The sequence below is a fragment of the Lissotriton helveticus genome, chromosome 4_2 (assembly GCF_964261635.1).
Source record: "Lissotriton helveticus chromosome 4_2, aLisHel1.1, whole genome shotgun sequence".
In the NCBI taxonomy this organism is placed as follows: Eukaryota; Metazoa; Chordata; class Amphibia; order Caudata; family Salamandridae; genus Lissotriton; species Lissotriton helveticus.
The window spans coordinates 19,058,275-19,082,027 of record NC_136064.1 but is presented as its reverse complement, the minus strand read 5'-3'; positions in this window follow the sequence as shown (position 1 = coordinate 19,082,027).

The window sequence follows — 23,753 nt, the reverse complement described above, 5'->3', positions numbered from 1 at the left end:
GTTTTTTTAAGGGTGTACTGTCGATGGGGACTGGCAATGTGGGTGGGGGGCCATTTTGAGTGCTGGTACAGGCAGGCCCTGGTCATGTGCTTGGGGTGCAAGGGGCCATTTTGAAGGCAGGCAGTGTTGTCAGGCCTGCCCCCATTTTGCCTAGCTTTCATCCATTATGCCCAGGGGTAGTGAGTGGTGCATGGACTGAGTCTGTCTGTGGGGTCTCTTTAATGTAAACATCATGGTTGGCATTGGATTGTGGTGATTTTTGTGTGTTTTTCGTTTTTTTGGGGTGTACTGTTGATGGGGACTGGCCATGTGGGTGGGGGCCATTTTGAGTGCTGGTACAGGCAGGCCCTGGCCATGTGCTTGGGGTGAAAGGGGCCATTTTGAATGCAGGCAGTGTTGTCAGGCCTGCACCCATTTTGCCTAGCTTTCATCCATTATGCCCAGGGGTAGTGAGTGGTGCATGGACTGAGTCCGTCTGTGTGGTCTCTTTAATGTAAACATCATGGATGGCATTGGATTGTGGTGATTTTTGTGTGTTTTTCGTTTTTTTGGGGTGTACTGTTGATGGGGACTGGCCATGTGGGTGGAGGCCATTTTGAGTGCTGGTACAGGCAGGCCCTGGCCATGTGCTTGGGGTGCAAGGGGCCATTTTGAAGACAGGCAGTGTTGTCAGGCCTGCACCTATTTTGCCTAGCTTTCATCCATTATGCCCAGGGGTATTGAGTGGTGCATGGACTGAGTCTGTCTGTGGGGTCTCTTTAATGTAAACATCATGGATGGCATTGGATTGTGGTGATTTATGTGTGTTTTTCGTTTTTATGGGGTGTACTGTTGATGGGGACTGGCCATGTGGGTGGGGGCCATTTTGAGTGCTGGTACAGGCAGGCCCTGGCCATGTGCTTGGGGTGCAAGGGGCCATTTTGAAGGCAGGCAGTGTTCTCAGGCCTGCACCCATTTTGCCTAGCTTTCATCCATTATGCCCAGGGGTAGTGAGAGGTGCATGGGCCTAGTCTTTCTGTGGGGTGTCTTCTTGAATTTAAACATCATTGAGGGCATGGATGGCATGGGATTGTGCTGATTTTTATGTGTTTTTCGACTTTTTGGGGTGTATAACTGATGTTCCTCTGTCTTCCATTGCTTTTAGGTGCACAAGAGAACCACCAGTGCCAGGAAGAAGTCCTGCAGCGGTGTGTGTGCAGCATAACGTCACGCGACGTCACGTGTGGCCACAGACAAGACAACTCTGCAACTCGTGCAACTGCGGCCTGATGTACTGACCTCTGAAGAAGATGGCCCCAAAAAAAGTTCCCCGTAGCTCCTCTAGCAAGAAAGTTGCCAGTAAGGAGCAGAAGAAGCAAGTGGCGCCACTTACCAAGGAGACTGGTGTGCCAACCGCCACATTTTTTGGGAAAAAAATAAGTACGCCTGCAGCAGCAGCAGGGTTTGCTGGGGACCAAGCTGCCGGGAGCAGCACCCCCGCTCCATTGGGCTCAGTGCCACCACCACCACGCCAACTTAGGTCCAAGCCCTTGAGTGCTTTAGAGGCCGCCAGTATAGTTGTTCAATCACCATCGACCAGTGATGTTGGCTCATCGCAAGAAAGTAGCAGCAATGTCCCTCAATCAACACAGGTTGTTGTAACTCATCTGACGAGTGTTCAACAGCCACAGCCGCAACAACAACCACATGTGCATGTACAAGCCCAAGTACATGTGGAAGGAGAGGCAGCGCAAGGAGATGCGCAAGCAGAGGTGCGTGGAGCGGCACAAGTGCCCACAATAGTTGTTCCTCCCGAAGTAGGGGCACATCAGGAAATCGACATTCAAGCCGAGGTATTGTAGTGTAGTTCCTATAGTCCCAATAGGCTCTGTGCATTGGAATAATATCTTCAGTAGTGTAGACGTAGGACTGAGGTTAACTAGGTCTCTACTGACTATATTAGACTTAAGTTTTGTGCCAGCTAGCTCAGAGTTCACTAGAAACTTTCTCGAATAGGCGAGGAGGAGTTTAACCTCCCTGGATTGACAAGAAGGGATTTAGTTTCTGACAACCATAAAACATGACAACTTAGCTCTACCTGAATAAGAGTATATGTCTAGAGTCGTGTGAAAACAAAAGACAGCTATTTCACTCAGTCAAAGGTGCGTACTTAGTTTCACCAGATGTAGAGAAAAAGAGAGATGGGCGTTTTCAATAAAAGGTGTTATTTATTGAGCAGTCTCTTTCCTCATACAAGAGAAATGAATTGCTACAATTGCAATACTTATAGTTAAGTAAAGTGCATACAGTAAAAGCAGGATTATAAAATAATACTGTAAAAGCATTGATATGGTTTCTTAGCCATATGATACTTTAAAATGGATAAAATAGATACATACATATGTACATTGACTAATCGTACTCAACTGGTGCTTCTAACTACGCCTACCCCGGTGTACCTGACCTAAGCCTAATACGTGGGAAGGAGTAAGTAAGTAGCAGTTTAAGTTAAGTTTGTTTTGCCAAGAATCTGACTCAAGAATTCTCTGTAAGGGTTTAGTCAGTTCAGTACCTGGGTATTAGAAGGCAGGAGGGCTGCTATCTCTCTCTCAGGACTCGGTATCCCAGTCACCCGCAAGGGTAGGCTGGAAACGCCGGAGGCTGGATTTCTCGGCAAGAGAAAAGACAGCGTCTTTCTCAGCGCGTCAAAAGGGAGGGGCAGCGTCCGTGGGCTCTCGCATCAGCTGGGCTCTCGGGCAAGTAGTAGCTTCTCCAGATTCATCACCACCGTGTGTTTGCTTAAGGCAACGTTGGTATATTTATACTTGAAAGGTGCCGGGTTTGACGTAAGGCTGGACATAAGACGTCAATAAAGATGTCACTAAGAACTGGTCGTTCTTACAGTGCTTTACAGGAGTTCTTCGGACGAAATCAAAACAAAGCAGCGGGGATTTCCCAGGTTGCTGGAGGCTTGGATTTGTTTAAGAACTCGGTGTGCTTTCTAGGGGGCTGGAGAAATAGGCTTGCTTAATGTGACAGCATGCGCTATGACTGAATTATGAAAAAGGGTTTCTACGCCATTGCAGGGATATTATTGATTTATAACCGGACAAGGGCAAAGAATAGGATATTGATTCAGGTACCTAGATAAAACACACTACACCCACTCCATGAATTCATGTCCATAATTACTAAACTAAGCAATAGTAAACATATCTAACGGTGCATGTGTATACCGATCCACCCCAAAATACATTTTTTTGCATCTGAAATAGCATATGCGAAATACACTAAAAATGAGTATAGGTACTGTATGCTTTCAAGCAGTGTAATCATGCATTAAAAAGGATGCACATATATATCAGCACGAATGATTTGCGAAAATTACACATGAAATGGCTCTTAATACAGAAAAGAAAGTGCGAGACCATTCCATCACATATAAATACATTTATTTGTAAGTATGCTAGAGGCTGAGGTAATATATTGTCTCTAGAGTTCCTAAAAATAGAAGCTATGTTCTCTAAGAATAGTTCTACTTTAAGCAGAGGATGAGTGCCTAAAAAAAAGGTAAATATTTTGGAATCGGGGAAAAATAGTTTCGTTTTTCAAGGGAAGAAGTCAAAACAGTTCCAAATATTTTCAGAAGCTTTTGTTTTTTCAAAGCTGAAGGCCAAATTCAGAGTTCAGGGAACGCTGAGTGCTCGTTTGCTTAAAAGTTTATTCTTTCTGTTCGGGGGAGAACATCATTTCAGACAGACTTTCAAAAAAGCAGTTTACCGCTTCAGGTGAAAGTTGGAAAATGCCGCAACTGTGCAGTCGTGAGAATGATTGTTATCATCGATGACAGGATCAGCAGTGCTCACAGAAGGTCGTACCTGGTTGATGCTGCTCTCATCTTGCACTTCACTACCCTTTAATCGCAGTGGTGAAGTCTCAACGAATGCCGTCATCAGGATGGGTAACCGCTGGGGACAACACGATGCATGAGCCTTTACTGGACTTAGCAAAGTATCTGTATCCAATGGTACTTCTGATTGTAGTGTGAGACAGACGTCTAACACGCATTCTTCTCCGCACAGCATACATCTTAACACAGGTAAGATACAGTTCTGCCAGATGGGTCTGAATGAAAGAAACCTGGTCATATTCAGATCTCTTAGCTGGGCTAATCCAAGGACTTTAGTTATGCGGTCCGATAACGTATAGCTAGGATCGTTTCTTCCATTGTTGCTGGAGTTTTGTCTGTGACGTGGCTTGCCATAACGAAGCAGGAGAATCAAAAATAAAATGCCTGCTACGAGTCCCAACAGGAGTGGAAGGCCGCCAAGGAGTGAATGGACAAAATTAGGAAAAGATGCCCAGGCCTGCTTTGAAAGGTGTCAACAGTCCCAAAAAAATTGTCTTAAATACACTCGCGATACCATTCGTATCAGAAATGTTTAAGATTTCATTTAGCATTTCTGCGAAGTGTAGGGGGCAATTTGTTGATAAAAGGTTATGTATCTTTGCCGTTGTCCTTGCAACTTGGAGATCATACGTTTCTTTTAATGACGTCAAGTGCACTGGCGTCTGTAGAAGAACAGACTTCATTCTGCTTAAAGTATCAATTCGAATAGAAGAGATTTTCAAACTGGGCCAAATTTTTCCCTCCCTGTCTGGAGTGTCGTTGGGATACAATACTTGCTCACAGCAAGTGACCCTGGACGTTACGCTTACCAGATAAGCTTTTCCTGGCACCAAGCCACAACATCTGTGGTCCATTATTAGAATGTAGCTCCCGTTTGAAAGCCGTCTAAAGAATGGCTCTATTCGAGTTGCAGGTGTGCCAAGCTGGTGACATGAAAGGTTATTTGAAGTCCCCTCACAGGACCCATGTAGATTTATACCCTGACACAGAAGTGTACCACTTAGTGATGTTTCACAATTATCACCACTAAGAAATACATTCTGTCCTTTTTCACTATAACATGTGTGAGTGTAAGGTAATTTCCATGATGACTTGATGTATCCTTTACCCAACCTTTCATACTGGCCTGCCTGTATATACTGTTGGCAGTATCGAAATTGGAAAGTTGTTATCGTAATAGTTATTATCCCGTGTATTATCCATTCAATGACAGGTCGTTCTGACATTGTCAATGGTAATCTCTCAAGTTTTTCAATGCTCAGAATTGTATATTCTGCTCCCTTTTGTGCCAAGCTGATTTGTATATCAGTAAGGTTAAAGATAGAGAACAGTGACGTTGTGTTGATTAAACGCCAAGGCACGTAGCCCGAACGCAGATTTTGTAACGTCCAGCCAAGCTGTACAATAGAACGCAATTGGGACTGACCATGTTGTAACATTAGCATGTCCTGTTCTATTATATCGATTGCAGATGATACAATCCTGTCCAGTGAATATATTCTGGAAGACAGAGTCATTAACCCGTTGTCCACAACAGAAAGTGATTTTTCCAAATTAATACGGTCAATTTCCCGTATTTTCTCTGCTGTTTTAATTTGAGTTTTTTTCCAAACTTCGTTATAAGCTGCATATATAGAGGCCGCTATGAAGCGTTTTTGACGCTGTTTGCGTGGTCCCATAATGAAATCACGCAAGTCAGCACCTTCTTTAAGTAAAGTTAAGTGTTGCTTAATTTCTGCCAGTGTGGATGTATGTAGCCATTCAAGGCATAGTTTACCTACACTGTATGTTGTTACAATCCCTGGATGTTGTCGCTGGGAGTATCTAGGGTCTGGCCTGGTCAACTTGAACCCCTGTATTTTGTTCAGGAATCTATCTTGACAGTTATTTGTGTCTGTGGGCCAGATCAACCATTTCTTCCAATCAGGATGTGTTCTGTTTTGGTTAAAAATATGGGATACGTCTATCTCAACATCTGTAGTGCTATTACTATCAGGTGATGGCTTTGGAATAGACGGTTTGTTTAAGTCTTTAATTTTGGCTAGGCCAAGACAGGTTGTTTGTTGAATTGTGTCATTCAGAAATATAATTTGTTCTGGGATCATGCAGGCACTGAATAGTGATTCTATACCTTGGACTTGCCAGTCTTTAGTACCCCAGATTGTTTTCGTTTCAATGTTATTTTTCCAAAAATCAAAACCAAATGTATTCATTTTTTCATAAAATGATTCTGAATAGATTAATTTTGTATTTGTTAGCATGGTTTTCATTCCTGTCTTATTTAACAATTTGAAATAAAATGTTTCTGCTTCACTTGTGTTAAACCCTGAGAAGTATGGGAATTTCTCATAGAATGTTTTTGAACTACCTTTTGGTGGAGTTGCACAATGTTCCCATTGATTATAATTTAAAACATTTCTAGGCTGAGCAGATCTATTTAAATAATGGTTACCATAGTGGTTGTAGCAGTACATCTGATCATAATTTGATGAACCCTGTAAATAATCATGTTCTGTAAATTTTGCTGACATAACTAAGTCTGACATCATATCATTAATACTTTCAAAGTCCCAATCATCAGAGAATGTACTCGGTTTTACAAAGTCACTTAATGAAACCTTAAATTGATGAGGATACTTCAAGAGCTCGACCGAGCCATATATATCGTACTCTGTTCTGTCCCATGCTACCCCACCGGGTAATGGATTGGCTGTGAAGTTTACTGAAGTAAGTTCTCTTTTCTCGATGTGTGAAGACTTGTGTGGCTTTAGGACCAGGTTGATATTCTGGCTTGCTGTGTCCATTGTAACATATTTTCCCTCAATGAAGTGTCCCAAGCATAGCACCATGATGAGCCAAAGCAGGAGGAAAAGTACACCTAGCACCACCCAAAATTCAATCCATGGAGAAATCAGATAGGTTTCTTTTAGTTGATGAAAGAGTTCTTTAGTCTTGTCTTTAAAAGTTGTTGTTTTTGTCGGCTGTTCCTCAGGTTCGCTCGGATCCTCAGAAAAGTCATCGAAGTTGATGAATTAGCCTGATGCAGTTCTGGCAATTATTGGGATTGCTTCTGGATTTTTCCTTGTTTTATTAGCATAGTCTGTGGCTACATCGTTGTAGACAGGTGTTTCTTGACGAATTGTTCTAATTTGGGTTTCAAGAGGCATAAGTTCCATGGCTTTGTTGCATAGTCCTTGTTGATTCACTGTAGGTTTATCAAATGTGATTAGTCTCTCAGTTTGAACCTCTTGATTTGTAGCAAACTTTGGTGTTCTGCTACTTCTTGGGAGTCCACTTGGCCTACTACTTATTATTGGCCACATGATTGTGGTTTAACCAGGTCGATGGATACAACTCGGTTCTCCTTTTTACCAGCAAGGGGCGGTAGTACAACTGATCTTGTTCCGTTGACAGCTAAGACAGGTACTGCTTTTCTGTAAGAAGGTTTTAAATTCCTTCTTCACCGCGATTTTCTCTCTGACCAGATCCTCAATCTTTGGAATCCAGACAGGTCTTGCTGGGACAGGTGGTTTCTCTTCAGTGGCTGTTGGCTGTTGTTTCAACTTTATGTTGCTCAGGTCTTTTCTTGTTTCATTTAAGTCCTGTAAAATAGCCAAATGATCTTTGATATCAAAGCATTTTCTTTCTACCACTGAAGTTTGACTATCGCGGTCCTGGATATGCATTCTAGTCCCGAACAATAGTTCGTACGGACTGAAACCTTTTAGAGAATTTCTTGGCAGATTATTAAGACTACGTTGGACACTTATTAAATGTTTGACCCACCCAACCCCCGAACCTAATACCTTAGCCGTTATAGATTGCTTTATGTCTCGGTTTTTTCTTTCCACCATCCCATTTCCCTCAGGAAGGAAGTGATAAGATTCCCACAATGCAATGCCCATGCTGGTCACATCCTCCTCATAAGCTCGAGAGCTAAAAGCAGGACCCTGATCAGAGTGTAGCATGCCAATTGCGTCTATGCCGCTATAGACTCGCAAATCTTTTTATAACAGTTCAGGCGTCAGCCGAGTGCTGGGGTCTACATTTTAAGTGAAACTAGTCTGAAATGATATTATTAATGGAACGCATTTTTTATGGGAATTTATGTGATCTCTAAAAGAAGGGCATTGGTAGTGCTCCGGGCATTTCGCCACTGCGGTCTCTGTTGCAGTTTTTACAGTAAAATGCAAATTTGTAGTTTTGCAGGCTCATTCCCGGCCACCAGTATATTGATTGTAATTGTTTCAGAGATTCCTTAATCTTAAGGTGTCTTAGACCCTCACCCATATGTGCGTCTGCCACTAATAAGTTTCTCCTGTTCGTGTTTGGAATCACTATATCCCCCACTCCAGGGATTTGAGCAAAAGGAACGGAGTTTGCATCGATTACGTATGTATAATTGAGTGGATAGTTGACAGGTAGCGCTGAACAGTCGCCTTTTGATGAGGTTTTTACCGCCAGCATTGTTTCCCTGTCTACGTATTTTCCTGATTGCTTTTTGTAGCTACGGAAGCCAACTTAGTTGCTTCCGCTGTGGCTGTCTCAGCCAATGAATTCCCTGGAACGTGAACGCCATCACGTTCATGACTCAATGAATGTATCACGTGAGTCTTTGGTAGTTCTTTCTGTAAAAGAACTACTTGATCCCAAAGCGTTTTTTGCTTTATTGTGGCACCTGTGTCATCTTTGTAACCGTTTTGAACCCATTTCTGCAAGTCGTTATTGTATGATTTGACGCAGTAATATGAATCGCACACTATTATTGTCGGGAATTCGCGATCCGCATTATCTAGCGCCATTTTCAACGCTATTAATTCAGTTTGTTTATCTGAATTATTTTCCACAGAGTGTGATTTTGTTACCAGAGGTCTTAATTTATCTCCGCGCCACACGTATTTAACAATCTCGCATGTGGCGTTATAGGCTTGTTTTCCCCAAACTGCGGGTTGTGCATGTCCGTCTGTATATATTACACAGGCGTACTGTTGTATGGGCCGAATGTCGATTGGCAGAGGATATTCTCTTTCATATTCTAGATTTTTTAATTTTTTCATTTCCGGGTCGAAATAGTATTTCACTTTGTCTGTAGCAAGAGAATTTTCCCATTGTATCCATTTTAGATTTAATGCCACAGTAGGTAAATTACATGGGCTTGTTAATGCCTCAAAGGCTGATTCTGCTGTTCTAACAGTAATCTGTCTGCCATCAGCTTGGTCTCTTTCTTTTGCTACAGCTGTTTGAACCGCATGAACAATGTTTTCCTTAATGCTGAATGTTTTTTCAGCTTCTGTGTACAAATGTGATTTGTATGCTATTGGTACTGTTTCTCCCTCATTAGAGGTTAGGTACGTGAATCCGCATCTTCCTGGGATGACTCGGATTACAAGGTTGCGAGTGTTATCGCGTGTTTGCAATTTTGTTTTAGTTAACATGGTTGTTTGCAATGATCTCAAAATTTCTGTGTGTTTTTGAGTCCAATTGATTGTTTTAAAATCTGGTCTTATTAGTTCATAGAGAGGTTTAACTCTCTCTACATAATTTAGAATGTAAGTTCTTCCGAAATTCAGGAAACCTAGAATTGATTGTAAGTTTTTCAGCGTTCTTGGTGCTTGGATTACAGCACATTTCTCTAAGAAATTGTCTGCCAGGCTTTTGCCTTCACTTGATAATTCATATCCTAAAAACAGGACAGTTAGATGGGCAATTCGTGACTTTTTAAAGTTGAATTTGTAACCCTCTGCTGCGAATTATGGTGTTCACTCTTTTCAAGTGAGTATCCAAGTCATCATCTGTTAGATAGATGTCATCGACATAAGATAATGCCTCATCATCATACATTTGTAGTAACTCTGTTACTCTTGCTGAGAATAATCCTGGGCTGTTCTTGAACCCCTGTGGGATCCGACAGAATTTTCAGCGAGCCCATTATTGAGAAAGCGGTCAAATACCTGCTTTCAGGTGCTATATTTTGACAAAATAATCCATTAGAGATGTCTAATGTTGTTTTGTATTTTTTGCGCACGATGTTATTCATTAGTGCTGCACTGTGTGAGTTTTGTACTGCAAAAGTTTTGTAACATGAGTTAAGGTGTCTGTAGTCCAAAACTAGACGATATGAATCGTCTGGCTTGGAGACAGGAAACAAAGGGCTATTCATTTGTGAGGTGCATGTTTCAATCACCCCCTGGTATTTAAGTTGATCTAAGATCTCCTTGACCTGTTTTTTAGCTTCTTGCTTAATTGGGTACTGCCTTTGTGCAGTTGGTTGATTTTTTAACTGGATTTTGTGAGGAGGAGAGTCCTCATCCCATCCAACATGTTTTTATATAATGCAGGAGCTTAGGCTACTGCCCACTTTCTTGCAAGTGTATATTTTTTATGAATTGGAATGTGATTTGAGAAGGCAGGCATAATCATTTCTTCGCCATGAGGGCACTCCCTGACAAACTCCGGTGGACAGTCTTTTTCAGCTAAAACGATGTCATAGCCTTTGGAGAGGTTATCCCAAAATAGACCCCTCATTTTCGTAGTCTTATCTCCCTCTATACGTAACGTTATTTCGTATATTTTATGAGGTTTGCTTACTCTGGTGTCTGCAGTTTCCACCTGAATGTATTCATTCGTGTCCACTGTCTCCAGATGATTCATCAGGATCTTGCGAGCTATGCTCACTTTTGCTGCGCTGTCTAGCATTGTCTGAGCCCACTCTCCGTTTTTCAGCTGTGTCCTCAGGATCCTCCGCATGTTTGATTATTTTAATGCTGGCTACCTTCTTTTTTGGAAATTGTAGTTTTTTACTTTGATGAGCAGGTTCCTTGTCTTTGGACTTGACGTGCTCTTCCCTGTGTTCTGACCGTCCTCTTCTTTCCGATTTCTGCGAGGAAGTCTGAAAAGATCGAGAGGGACGTGTATCAATATCTTGATATCTATCAGGTTTTTTCAAATTATCCCTATTTCTAAGGTTGTATCTTTTCTCAGAGGGCTCCCTCTGGGGAGACTTGTGTCCTTGGTCCGGAGATGTTTCTCTCCGCCGAGGAGACCTTCCTCTGGACTGGAATCTTTTTTCTTTGGGAGTGGATTGTTTATTTCCATCCCAACTCTTTTTTGGAGTGTTTAGATTATTTTTAATAAATATCTTTTCAGGATTTTGTTAGTTAGGGTTTTACTGGTTTCCCCCCCAATCTATCTCTTCCTAGCTCTTCATAGGATTTTTCTATGATTCTGGCAAGTTCAAATGGCTGTTCTGCTATATCTGTCTCCTTCAGTTTCTGACGGATCGCCACAGATGCTGCTTCTCCTTTTATGTTAGATAATAATAAAGCTGAGACCTGCTTGAAGTCTTTCAGTAATTTCATACCCAGAGTTAAAGCAGGTTCTGGACCGTATTCGTTTTGAATTTGTCTTAGCACATCTGGTATTACCGCCATGGACGGAACACCATGTGTTTTTGTGTAAATGGAAGCAAAGACTGTGCCCCAAGTGTCACAGTCCTCCACATGTGGTGCGATCCCCATTGGAAGACAGATAGTCAGAATTCTGTGTTTCTCAGCAGGGCTAGTATCCGGAAATACTGCCTCTATTTGAGTGATTTTTTGTGCTAACCAGAATGGAATTTGTTCCCGTTTTGCGGGTACTTTACCCAGAAACGACTGTATGTTCTGTGGTGTTATTTTATTTGTATTCCCCTGATGAGGGGTCAGCTGTGGAATGTTGATAGCTGGTTGGACTGTTGAAGTCCGCATTACATATTGGACTAATTGTCTATGTATTTTAATCAGTTGTTTTAACTGTACCAAAAGTTCTGGTATTGACATTTTTTCAATGTCTGGATGTGGTGTGTAGCTCGCTAGAACTGGCCACGTTGCTCCTGGTCTACCTAGTGGACCGAGCCTGGTGATGTGATTATTATGTTTTAGGGCGCCTTTAAACCAGAGCAGGTGCTCTTGGTATTTTAATGGGATTTCCACCTCCTCGAAAGGAGTGTAGATATCCGGTGGTTCCTCTATTTTGTAATAGTGGAACTCATGTGTGACAGCGTTTGCTGCTGGAAAGTTTATCCATGAATAGAATACCTCTGTCTGCCGATATTCATGTGCCTCAATTACGAATATGACTGTACCACCTCTCGATGTTAGTCCATTTTCTATTAGTTTAAGAGTTATAGTTTTTCTTATGCTGACCGGGATGAGTATTGCATCCGGGTCTTGCTGTAGGAGACTTGTGTCTTCCTCTAGGAGACGAGCTGCTATTCTAGCTGCCTCCCTTTCTTCTTCATTGTCTGACATTTTAGTGACAAGAAGGTTTTTTGTTGCAGATTAAGTTTTCAAGGAAACAAAGATTAGGTGCACAATATTTTGGAACACTGTATCCTTCAACGTTGAATAAACCAAAAACTATACATAGAAATCTCTTCCTACTAAGTTCCGGCGGATTTTAACCTTTGACCCACTCCAGACGTCTTTGGAGTATTTACGGGAGAAAGGGTCTGTGTGAAAAAGCACGACTGAGTTACTCTAACGTCTTGCGTTAGATTTATCGCCTTACCAAACATTGGGCGCCATGTAGTGTAGTTCCTATAGTCCCAATAGGCTCTGCGCATTGGAATAATATCTTCAGTAGTGTAGACGTAGGACTGAGGTTAACTAGGTCTCTACTGACTATATTAGACTTAAGTTTTGTGCCAGCTAGCTCAGAGTTCACTAGAAACTTTCTCGAATAGGCGAGGAGGAGTTTAACCTCCCTGGATAGACAAGAAGGGATTTAGTTTCTGACAACGTGGAGAAGTGTGGCTCAATGGTTAGAGCGGCAGACCCTGATGCAGAGGTCTAGCCCGGGACCAGGGTTCAATTCCCCGCCTCGGCGGGACTTGGGCTCAAAATTCCACGGACCTGATAATTCTCGCTCGGTGCCTATTCCAATCATAATGTCCAACTCTGAAACTCTGGGCAATAGCTTGCTTAATCTCCACAACGGCCCCCACAACGCTAAGGATGCCTGGCCTCCACCTTGGTGGTTCCCAGGAGTGGACACCTCACAGGGAAAGCCAGGATGGGTTCCACAGCGGTATTCGTACAAGCGCCTTGAGACCCTTGCGGGTGAGTAGTGCGCTATACAAGTATCAATTTACAATTTTTACAACCATAAAACATGACAACTTTGCTCTCCCTGAATAAGAGTATATCTCTAGAGTCGTGTGAAAACAAAAGACAGCTATTTCACTCAGTCAAAGGTGCGTACTTAGTTTCACCAGATTGTAGAGAAAAAGAGAGACGGGCGTTTTCAATAAAAGGTGTTATTTATTGAGCAGTCTCTTTCCTCATACAAGAGAAATGAATTGCTACAATTGCAATACTAATAGTTAAGTAAAGTGCATACAGTAAAAGCAGGATTATAAAATAATACTGTAAAAGCATTGATATGGTTTCTTAGCCATATGATACTTTAAAATGGATAAAATAGATACATACATATATACATTGACTAATCGTACTCAATTCGTGCTTCTAACTACGCCTACCCCGGTGTACCTGACCTAAGCCTAATACGTGGGAAGGAGTAAGTAAGTAGCAGTTTAAGTTAAGTTTGTTTTGCCAAGAATCTGACTCAAGAATTCTCTGTAAGGGTTTAGTCAGTTCAGGACTCGGTATCCCAGTCACCCGCAAGGGTAGGCTGGAAACGCCGGAGGATGGATTTCTCGGCAAGAGAAAAGACAGCGTCAAAAGGGAGGGGCAGCGTCCGTGGGCTCTGGCATCAGCTGGGCTCTCGGGCAAGTAGTAGCTGCTCCAGATTCATCACCACCGTGTTTTTGCTTAAGGCAACGTTGGTATATTTATACCTGAAAGGTGCCGGGTTTGACGTAAGGCTGGACATAAGACGTCAATAAAGCTGTCACTAAGAACTGGTCGTTCTTACAGTGCTTTACAGGAGTTCTTCGGACGAAATCAAAACAAAGCAGCGGGGATTTCCCAGGTTGCTGGAGGCTTGGATTTGTTTAAGAACTCGGTGTGCTTTCTAGGGGGCTGGAGAAATAGGCTTGCTTAATGTGACAGCATGCACTATGACTGAATTATGAAAAAGGGTTTCTACGCCGTTGCAGGGATATTATTGATTTATAACCGGACAAGGGCAAAGAATAGGATATTGATTCAGGTACCTAGATAAAACACACTACAGTATCACATGAGGAAGCCACTCCTCCTGATGATTCATTGTCTTCTAGATCCCCAGCAAGGAAAAGATCAAGGATGGTGTCTACATCTTCTTCAAGCCCCCTTCCTTCTGATGATATGGATGAAACTTGGGAACCACCACTGCCGTCTGAGAGTGAGGCACACCATGATCTGACAAAGGTAGCTAAGCGTAAAAGGAAGGTCCCCGAAACTCTCGTACTTATGGAGTGTGGTGCTGAAGAAGAAGTGGCGTATACTACTCCTGCTGATGAAGACTCTCACGACGACGACGCAGTCATCATACACGTCACTCCAGCCTCAGCGGGCATGCAGCAAACAGACATTTCGACCCTAGCCCGAAAAGCAGCTGAGCGTCATGTTGTCGACGAGGAGGCAATGGGAACACCATCATTGGAGTTAACTAGTACACCACCACCTACTGCTTCTATATTTTTTTCTCGCCAGAAGGGACCTCCATCCACCTCCACCTCAATTAGTGGTGGTGCAAGTGCACAACGTAGTAAAGTTCGGCAACATACATCCTCCACTTCATCTGCCATTAGCAGCATGACCACCAGTATCGCCTCCTCCGCCCCCCACAGAAATTTGAAGTCCGCAGTTTGGGACTTCTTTAGTGTTTGCCCAAAAAGGGAAAACATAGCCATTTGTAGCATTTGTAAGCTTGCAGTTAGTCGTGGTAAGATTGGTACCAACTATGGTACCGGAGGCCAGAGAGGTCATCTTAAGAGACAGCACACTGTCCAATGGCTTGCGCACCTAAAGGAGATCAAGGAAGCCCGAATTGGAAGTCAACAAACTGTATCCGTTGATGTTTAATCTGATGATGACGAGGAGGAAGAAGCGTCAAACGTTTCTTCACCTACACCCAGTACCCCTGTCAGCAGCACACCCCCTGTGCGCCACACTAAGAGTGTGGGAGAGAGTGAGACACCAATGCGAAAAACGTCATCACCGAGCGTAACTGGGTCGAAGAAGTCATCATCTTCCCGTAAAAAAATGGCCCAGCCCACCATTAGAAGCATGTTGTTTTCAGATGCGCCATTTGAACGCAACCACCCAATGGCGCGTCTGTATAACACTCAAGCTGGCTAAAATGCTAGCGCTGGACCTTCTCCCTTTTTCTTTTGTGGAAGGGGTTGGTTTTCTTGAATTAGTGGCAACGCTCTGCCCTAAATGGAAGGTTCCTATCCGGTTCTATTTTGCCAGAGTTGCGGTTCCAGCAATACATGCAGATGTGCTGGAGGCGATTTGGGCAGCTTTGAAGAAGAGTGCTGTTCACACTATACATCTGACAACAGACATGTGGACCAGTGGCTCAGGCACTGATTCCATGTGCATCACTGCACACTGGGTCTCTTTTTCAGGAGTTACAGCAAAGCTAAGGGCAGGTGTTCACACGGACAACGTTTTTAAAGCTGCTCGGAAACATGCAACACTAGCCATGTTTGGCATGGAGTCTAGTCATACAGCAGAAAACATTTTGCAGGAGTTTAACACAAAGGTCTTTCAATGGCTGTCCCCCCAAAAACTTATGATTGGTTATGTTTCCACGGATAACGGCGCCAATGTAGTTAAGGCCATGGATAAGGGTAACTATTTCAGAGTGCCGTGTTTGGCGCACTGTATAAACCTGGTTGTTAAAAAATTCTTGAGTGAAGAAAGTCCAGCGTGCGAGTTACTGACCACCTGCCGAAGAATGTGCACACATTTCAGCCATTCTTTTAAGGCCCGGAAGCATCTGAGGGGCCTGCTACATGAACGTCGACTGCCAGTGAAAGCACTCATCCAGGAGGTGGCAACACGTTGGAACTCAACCTTCTACATGCTTGAGCGTCTGTATGAGCAGTTTACGGTTCTCGATCAGTATTTCCTTACACTGGGTACAGCTGTGAAGGACCTGAGGTTACATGCGGAGCAATGGGAGCTAGTTAAAAGCCTGACAGACAAGCTTCGTCCTTTTGAGGTCTTCACGCGTGCAGTCAGCAGGGAGGACTGTAGTTTGGGAAAAGCTATCCCATTGTTGCGCATGCTAGAGCACCAAGAAGCTTTTGATTTGGCGGAGAAATTATTACAGCTCCTACTTTGCGATGAACGTCTTCAAAAGATCCACACAGAACAGCATTACATTTGTGCTACTATTCTGTATCCATGCTACAAAAAGGCACTGGCAGGCCGAGCATTGTTTGCTTTTGGTGACGCAGAAGTTTCAAAGTACAACCGTTGGCTAGCTCTGTCAGCCATGAGGTTTGAAAGAGAACGGCAGGAAATTGAAGGAAAAGACAGTACATCAGCATTAGCAGGCCATCCGGAGTCCAAAGAATCCACTCCTGCACCTGTGGCTGTGGCAGAAGTGACCTCTCAGCCGTTAAAGACACCAGCAACCGGATCATCTGCACCAGACAGAACAGTACCATTCTGTGAAGAAGACGATTGGCTAACTCAGCTTGGGATTGCTTCTGAAAAGGTCCCAGCAAAAAGTAAGCAAAGTGGAGGAACCCTGCAGAACCTTGAGTCAATGGTGCAGGACTATCTGAATGACCCAACAGAGGTCTATATTCATGATGACCCATTGGCGTATTGGCATGGGAAAAGAGAATTGTGGCCAGAGATCACCAATCTGGCTATAAATTACTTGTCTTGCCCACTCGCAAGCGTGTTTTCTGAACGTGTTTTCAGTGCTGCTGGTGGCATTGTAACTTGCAAAAGGACCCGTCTCTCGCCCAAAAATGTGGAGAGGTTAACAATGATCAAGATGCATCAGCACCTCATACCACCAGATTACAAAGTACGAGAATACACGCCGGAAGAAGACGAGGACCAACTCTGCTTCCCCGACACCGAGCCCTGAAAATGAGCCAATGAATCAATAACTTTCTTTTTCGTCCTTATTCACTTTTATTCCTGTGTGTATGTCTTTCTTTGTTTTGCAAAGTCAATATAAATAAAAAATGTAATCACCTAATCACAAAAACAAGCCCATCAGCAGAACTGTCTTCTCTTATTTGCTTATTGATTTGAAGGTGCCGCAGTCTGCATTCCTCAGGTTCACAAGTTCACAAGAACATGCTCCTCAATCCTCCTCCTCCAGACTCCTATTTCCCTGAAAGCAGAGGGCTGGATTACGCCCAATGAAGAAAGACTCTGCACTTGTGGGGGTGTTCTACTTCTTTGCGGGTGAGTTGACGGCTCTGGGGCCATTGCTGGGAAGGCCTAATACCGGATAAAGGTGGGTTGGACAAATTCGGAGGCAAAATTTTCTTTGCGTTTTTGCTGACTTGCTTGTCTTTGAGGTGCTGTTTGGGGGGGTTCCGGGTGTTTGTGGGTGGGTTTTGTGATCTGGGAGCACTGCTGGCACAGTCTAATTTTGATTGCATTTGTTTTTCAGTAAATCCATGGTGGAAAATGGGAGTTATGACCTAGCGGCACAGAAGGCCGAAAAATATTGTATGAGATTTTCCATTTTTGGTTTTTGGCTGTTTGGGGGTGTTGTGCCTTTTTGCGAGTGGGTTGGCGGGTCTTGGGGCATTGCTGGGAAGGTCTAATACCGGATAAAACTGGTTTGGACCAAATCCATGAGGATTTCGATCAATGTAGCGTTTTCGGGGGCCGGTTTGGGGGGCTTCCTGGTGTTTGTGGGTGGGTTTCGGGGTCTGGGAGCACTGCTGGGTATGGATAGTTTTGATAGCAAGAGGTTTGAAGAAAATCCATGGTGGCAGAGGGGAGTTAGGGCCTAGCTGCAGAGCGCGCGCGGAGTGATTTTGGAAATTGCCCAGAAAATGACTAAGTGCCCATTTTTTGGATTTTTGCTTTTTGGCTGTTTGGGGGTCTTCTACTTGTTTTCGCCTGGGTTGACGGCTCTGGGGCCATTGCTGGGAAGCTCTAATACCGGATAAAACTGGTTTGGACCAAATCGGCGGCGAAAACTTTTTTGCGTTTTTGCTGACTTGCTTGTCTTTGAGGTGCTCTTTGGGGGGGTTCCGGGTGTTTGTGGGTGGGTTTTGGGGTCTGGGAGCACTGCTGGCACAGTCTAATTTTGATTGCATTTGTTTTTCAGGAAATCCATGGTGGAAAACGGGAGTTATGGCCTAGCTGCACAGCGCGTTTGGACAGAATTGAAAGAAGGCCAAAAAATATTGTAAGTATGAGATTTTCCATTTTTGGTTTTTGCCTGTTTGGGGGTGTTGTGCTTTTTTGCGGGTGGGTTGGCGGGTCTTGGGGCATTGCTGGGAAGGTCTAATACCGGATAGAACTGGTTTGGACCAAATCCATGCTGAAAAGCCTTTTGGCATTTTTTGTAACTTAGGGTTTGTTAGGGTTAACACTAGCAGCAGTATTCCATGAGTTTTGGGGTGTTCTAGATTTTTGAAACTGGGTTCTGGGGTCTTACAGCACTCGTGGGAATGTGTAATCTTGGTTGCAAGTTGTTTGAAGAAAATCCATGGTGGCATTTTTTGTAACTTAGGGTTAGTTAGGGTTAGCACTAGCAGCAGTATTCCATGTGTTTGGGGGGGTTCTAGATTTTTGCAACTGGGTTCTGGGGTCTTACAGCACTCGTGGGAATGTGTAATCTTGGTTGCAACTAGTGGTTTGAAGAAAATCCATGGTGGGAAAGGGTGGATTTTGCCTAGAGAAAGAAAGCATTTGCCACTATTTTTAACTTAGGGCTCGTTAGGGTTAGCAGTATTGTATTGCATGTGTTTGGGCGGGGGTTATAGATTTTTACGACTGGGTGGGGTCTTGGAAAACTTGTTGTAATGTCTAATTTTGATTGCAAGTCGTTTGAACATAATCCATGGTGGAAAAGGGGGGTTTTGGCCATACTTTCTGAGTGCATTTTGACACGATTTGAAATTAGGCCTCTGTGAGGTAGCAGCAGTATTCTGCACGTTTTTGGGAGGGTAATGGGGGGTGTTCTAGATTTTGGGGATTGTCATCTCTGAAAGTGACAGTATAATTTTTGCACTACACAGCGTGCCTTACATATTTTTTTCTCCGAGGTGTCTTTAACACTCACTGTTTTATTTTTCCATCATCAATTACAGGCAGGCTTTTACCCTGTGTCATCGATGTACTACTCAGGCGTACAATTAGCGATCCGCAAATCCGCATCAGGCAGGCAGTGGACAGTGTGTCTGGTCACCAAGATTGATCGACGGAGCATCCGATGGAATGAAGGAGTACCGCGAGTAAGAGGAATGGCTGGATGCATCGACTTCACAAATTCAACGGGACCACTACAAAAAACAGTAACAGTATCCAAAATTCTCCTTATCTTTTCAATGATATTCTTGTGAACTTGAACTTATTTCTACGAGTGTGACTCTGTGCGTTTGTTTGATCTCTGCTTCAAATTCATCCCTCCAGCTATTTGATACGTCTTTGCTATGTTTAACACTAATTTAATGTTCTAAGTGTTTTTTGTCTGAGGGCAGAGAGGCAAGTGAAATTGCGTAATGACTGCAGCCCTGTACTGCCAAGTTTGCCAACTTGTTCCTTCATAGTTACTAGTAAGTTGCAGTAAGTAGTAGTACTACTTTTCAGTAAGCTAACCATCCATTTACCAAACAACTTCTCGCATGCAGTAGTGCACTTTCTTTATGTCCCTTTAAAGGTTTATCGATATCTTCAAATCCAAAGATTTGTTTCTCTTCATTTGTAGTTTTACTGACCATGTTGTGGTTTTTTTCCTCTCTACCAAACTTTCCCCAAAAAAAAAACCATTCCCATCCAATTTTCAAACCCTAACCCTCTTCCCCCGGGCTGTGTGGTATTTCATTGATGTGTGACTGACAACAACAATAAATTCCACACACTTGCTGGGGAGGATAAGGTCAAAGCATCCAGAAGTTCATGTGCGCCATCCTGGATTGATAATAAGAACATCCTCCTCCTACACGACGTGAACAATCTAAACCTTAATGCTTACCTTACGTTGGCACTGCTTAGGCTACAATTTAGGGCACTGTTCTGTACCGTACTATCTATATTGTACTGTTTCTAATGCTACGCTCAGGCCACTCAATGTTTAATTTCCTCTTTTTTTTCATATGGTGATACTGCCAGTGTGTACCACTACTGCTACCAGCACAACAATGATATTGCATCCGTCGAGGATTCAAGTCAACAACCAACCTTATTCTCCAACCGTGATTCGCAAATCACAGGTAAGATAAGCATATTGGGGAGGTAGTAGAATAATGGGCTAGGACTAAATTTGGAGGAGAGCAGAGACTAACAGTACTACTAGTAAAGTACAGTAGTAGGGCTACTGAATTGACTAACTCGGTTATTTGCATGTTGGTACATTTAGGACAAGATGTTTCATTCATGCTGGTAAGTTTGAAAAACCAAACGTCCAGTATGTATGGATGTTGTTGTCATCACAAAAATAGAATTACCCCAACTCACCCCCCTCCCTAACCAAATCAATGTCCAAAAATCAAAAAGTACCCTTTCCCAAAAACCCAATTCCCCCCCCCAACTGTCTTTAAAAGAGAGACAAGGGACAGTCACTTCCTCCGGTGGCGTTTAGAGAGCTGGTGCTGCACGTCCCGCAGCTCTTTGCGGAGGTCCCGGACCTGGCGCTCCAGGTAGTCCACTCGCTTTCGGAGGCGGCGCTGGCGTACCATCCAGGCTCTGGGGGGGCAGCTGTTGTTTTTGCTGCTGTGCGGCGGCGGGAGGCTGTCGGACCACGGCTCCGTTTGGCTGGAGGCTTGTGGCTGGTGGACCCGGGGGCAGTGGAGGAGGATGTGGAGGTTGTTGTAGTTTCCTTCTCATGCTCCCGAGCCCACAACCGTCGATACTCGACACAAATAGCCTCCAGCTTACGGGCCCTGGCCCGGACAGCCATCTCCTTACGGGTGAGCTTTTTGGGAGTAGCATCTATGAAAAAAGAAAGAAAAAAACTGTAGCCAATAGTCTTTACCATAAAGTCAAAATAATTCAACAGAAAGTTGACACTCAGTAACACCAGCATAAGTAACACCAGCAAGTAGCAAACACAGTATAACATTTTTAAGATAACGGCCCAGGTTTTTTTTTATTGTCGATCCGCAACTGGCGCCTCCCGTAAGTGACGTTATTTATAATTTCTAACCATTATTTTGAGGGTGCCCCAGATAGGAGGAAGAACCTAAACCTCCAATTAGGACCAAGATCCAAACATAATTGATACAGCAGGTATCTGTGCACACGTCGCCTTTTACAGAGTAAATGCTGTTGGTAATCAAACAACACAACCAGACAAACAATGTGGAAGTAGTCTTGATAGAAGTTTTTCTTCAATTCAGATTTTATCCACCACGCCCAGCCAACACGTGTTTCGTCAGGGCTAGTGGTCCGCGACTTCATCAGGGCTCCCGCGGGCAGAGGTTCCAAAGCTATTGCCACAATGGCTAGGTGCTCTCAGCCGGTTCTAATTCCGACCCTACTACCGGGTACTGTCGAGGTTCTAGCTGATTCGTCTACTCAAAAGAATTTCAATACGTAAGGAGTATAATAACTTACCACCGTCCGCCGCCGCTGAGTCTTCCCCCCCAGCTCCTCCTGTTGGCGCCGCCCCATCCTGAGTGGACCCCTCCGCACTGCTGGCCCGGCACTGGTTGTCATCTGTGCCGCGTCAGATGTTGTGACGTCTAGGAAAAACATGTCATATTTTCAGATGCCATACACAACCCCCTATTTTGTCTCGTAACGGAAGAAAATGTTACATAACACATTTTTTTTATTACTGGGATTGAAAAAAAGTAACGGTTTTGGGGAGGGTGTTAACCTTTTATATGCTTAATCCATTAAATGCTACACTTGTTCTTATGACAACTGATGAATGCTTGCTTAACAGGCACCATTTTTCTCATTACAGAAAGAAGATTCCATTGCCCTTCTGCCAGACAATACTCCAACTACTAGTAAGTCATCACCAGCAGTACTGTGTTTTCATTTCTTAATTGAAAATAAAACTTTAAAACTAACAAACACTGTGTGGTTTTTGTTTACGAGTGAGTGAGCGGAAAGGTTTGAACTACTGCACTTGGCAGTCATGTTTCAGTGACTCAGATAGGCCGGGGCTCGGAGGTAGTCTTCTTCAGTTCTTCTGGGTCGTAAAAATCATTGGTCAGACATTCTAGATAGTCGGTCAGGGGATTGGGGGTTCAACTTCTGTTCGGACTGAGGTATGTCGAAAGACGAACTGCACCTATCATCTTGTCCATACTTCTTTGTGTGCAGAATAGTCCCTGAAACACTAGCGGTATGGGATGTGCTCCTCTCAAATCAAAAAGGACACTGCTACCTTTTACTTGGTGTAAACAATTACATTTTGTTGTTGCAAATTGTCAAAGCACTTACATTAAGAAGACTGGAATAGACAGCAAGGGCAACCCAGAGGACTACACTCAGTGCCTAGAGCTATTGCTGTATCAGAGTTTTGTTTCACACCGTTTGCCGAATGGGCAAGCTTAGCTACCTACACAGACCGACTCATAATTGTAAATAGTAGTAGCACAGAGAGTGATGGTAGAGGCAGGATAAGAATGTAGAAAGTAGTCTACATTAGAAGAAGATCCAAGACTATTTTGTAAAACATAGAATTATTAGGAACCAGTGTATAATAAATAGGGGCTGTAAAAGTTAGGGAAGTATAAGTATTAAGATAACAATAAGACAACTTACTGGGGCCAGCAGAAGAGCCTGGAAGGGACTGATCCTGTCCAACTTTTGCCACCGGAGTCTCTGTCGCCGCCGTCGCATTGCCCCTGGGAGTTGCTTCTGGTGATCATGAAATAAAGAAACACAACATGGATGATTGTTTTTTGGGAAATATTTGATTTCTTTGTACTCAATCTAAAACTATGTCGGGGTAACAAATTAACATCAATTGCATCTGATCTGGTCAACTAAGAGGATAGTAGTACAGTATTGCAGGATTCGCAGACCGTCTAATAGGAAAGTTATGTAATTCACTAACTACATCAACAACAAAAAGGTTCTACTACGACTGCCATCACTTAGCAGCACGAGACGTCGCGTGACAGACACAGTCCGTCATCATGATTGCAGACCACTAACAAATGTCCTAGAACAAGTAATAAATAGTATACTCAACGTATCAATCCACCACTATCTCTTCAAAGTGGCAGCAGCAGGAGTACAAAGAAGGACTAGACTTGAGTCTACTGTCTCTAGCATTACGTAGTAATGCTCTCAAATGACTAAAAAGTTGCAAACAGGTAAGCATAGTAGCAACGCCAATAACCAGGCGAGCACCTGCAATAACAGAAGCTATTTAAACATTAATTTACCTGATGTGTAATCTAATCAGCAGCATTCGTACTCTTCAGGAAAAAAATAGATTAGCAATATAACAGAGCAAAAGGAAAAAAAGTAGGTATTAAATAGCTACTTACCAAGCCCAGGGATCTCCACACCAAACAGGTCGACCAGTTCATGCTCCCGGTCCAAGATGTCACTCCACCGGTGCGTCAGTTGGTGGTAGGTGCGCCGGACCCCAGACTCCATATGCATGCGCCGGCACACCGTGTCCCACAGCTCGCGACGCTCCCGGAGGCCGTAACCGGAAGCAATCCGCCCACCTACTGCCACGGTCTTAGGGAGGTGGACCTGGACAAAAACCAGCAAGGCGGCCACCTCCACCGCAGAAAAGATCTCCCTGG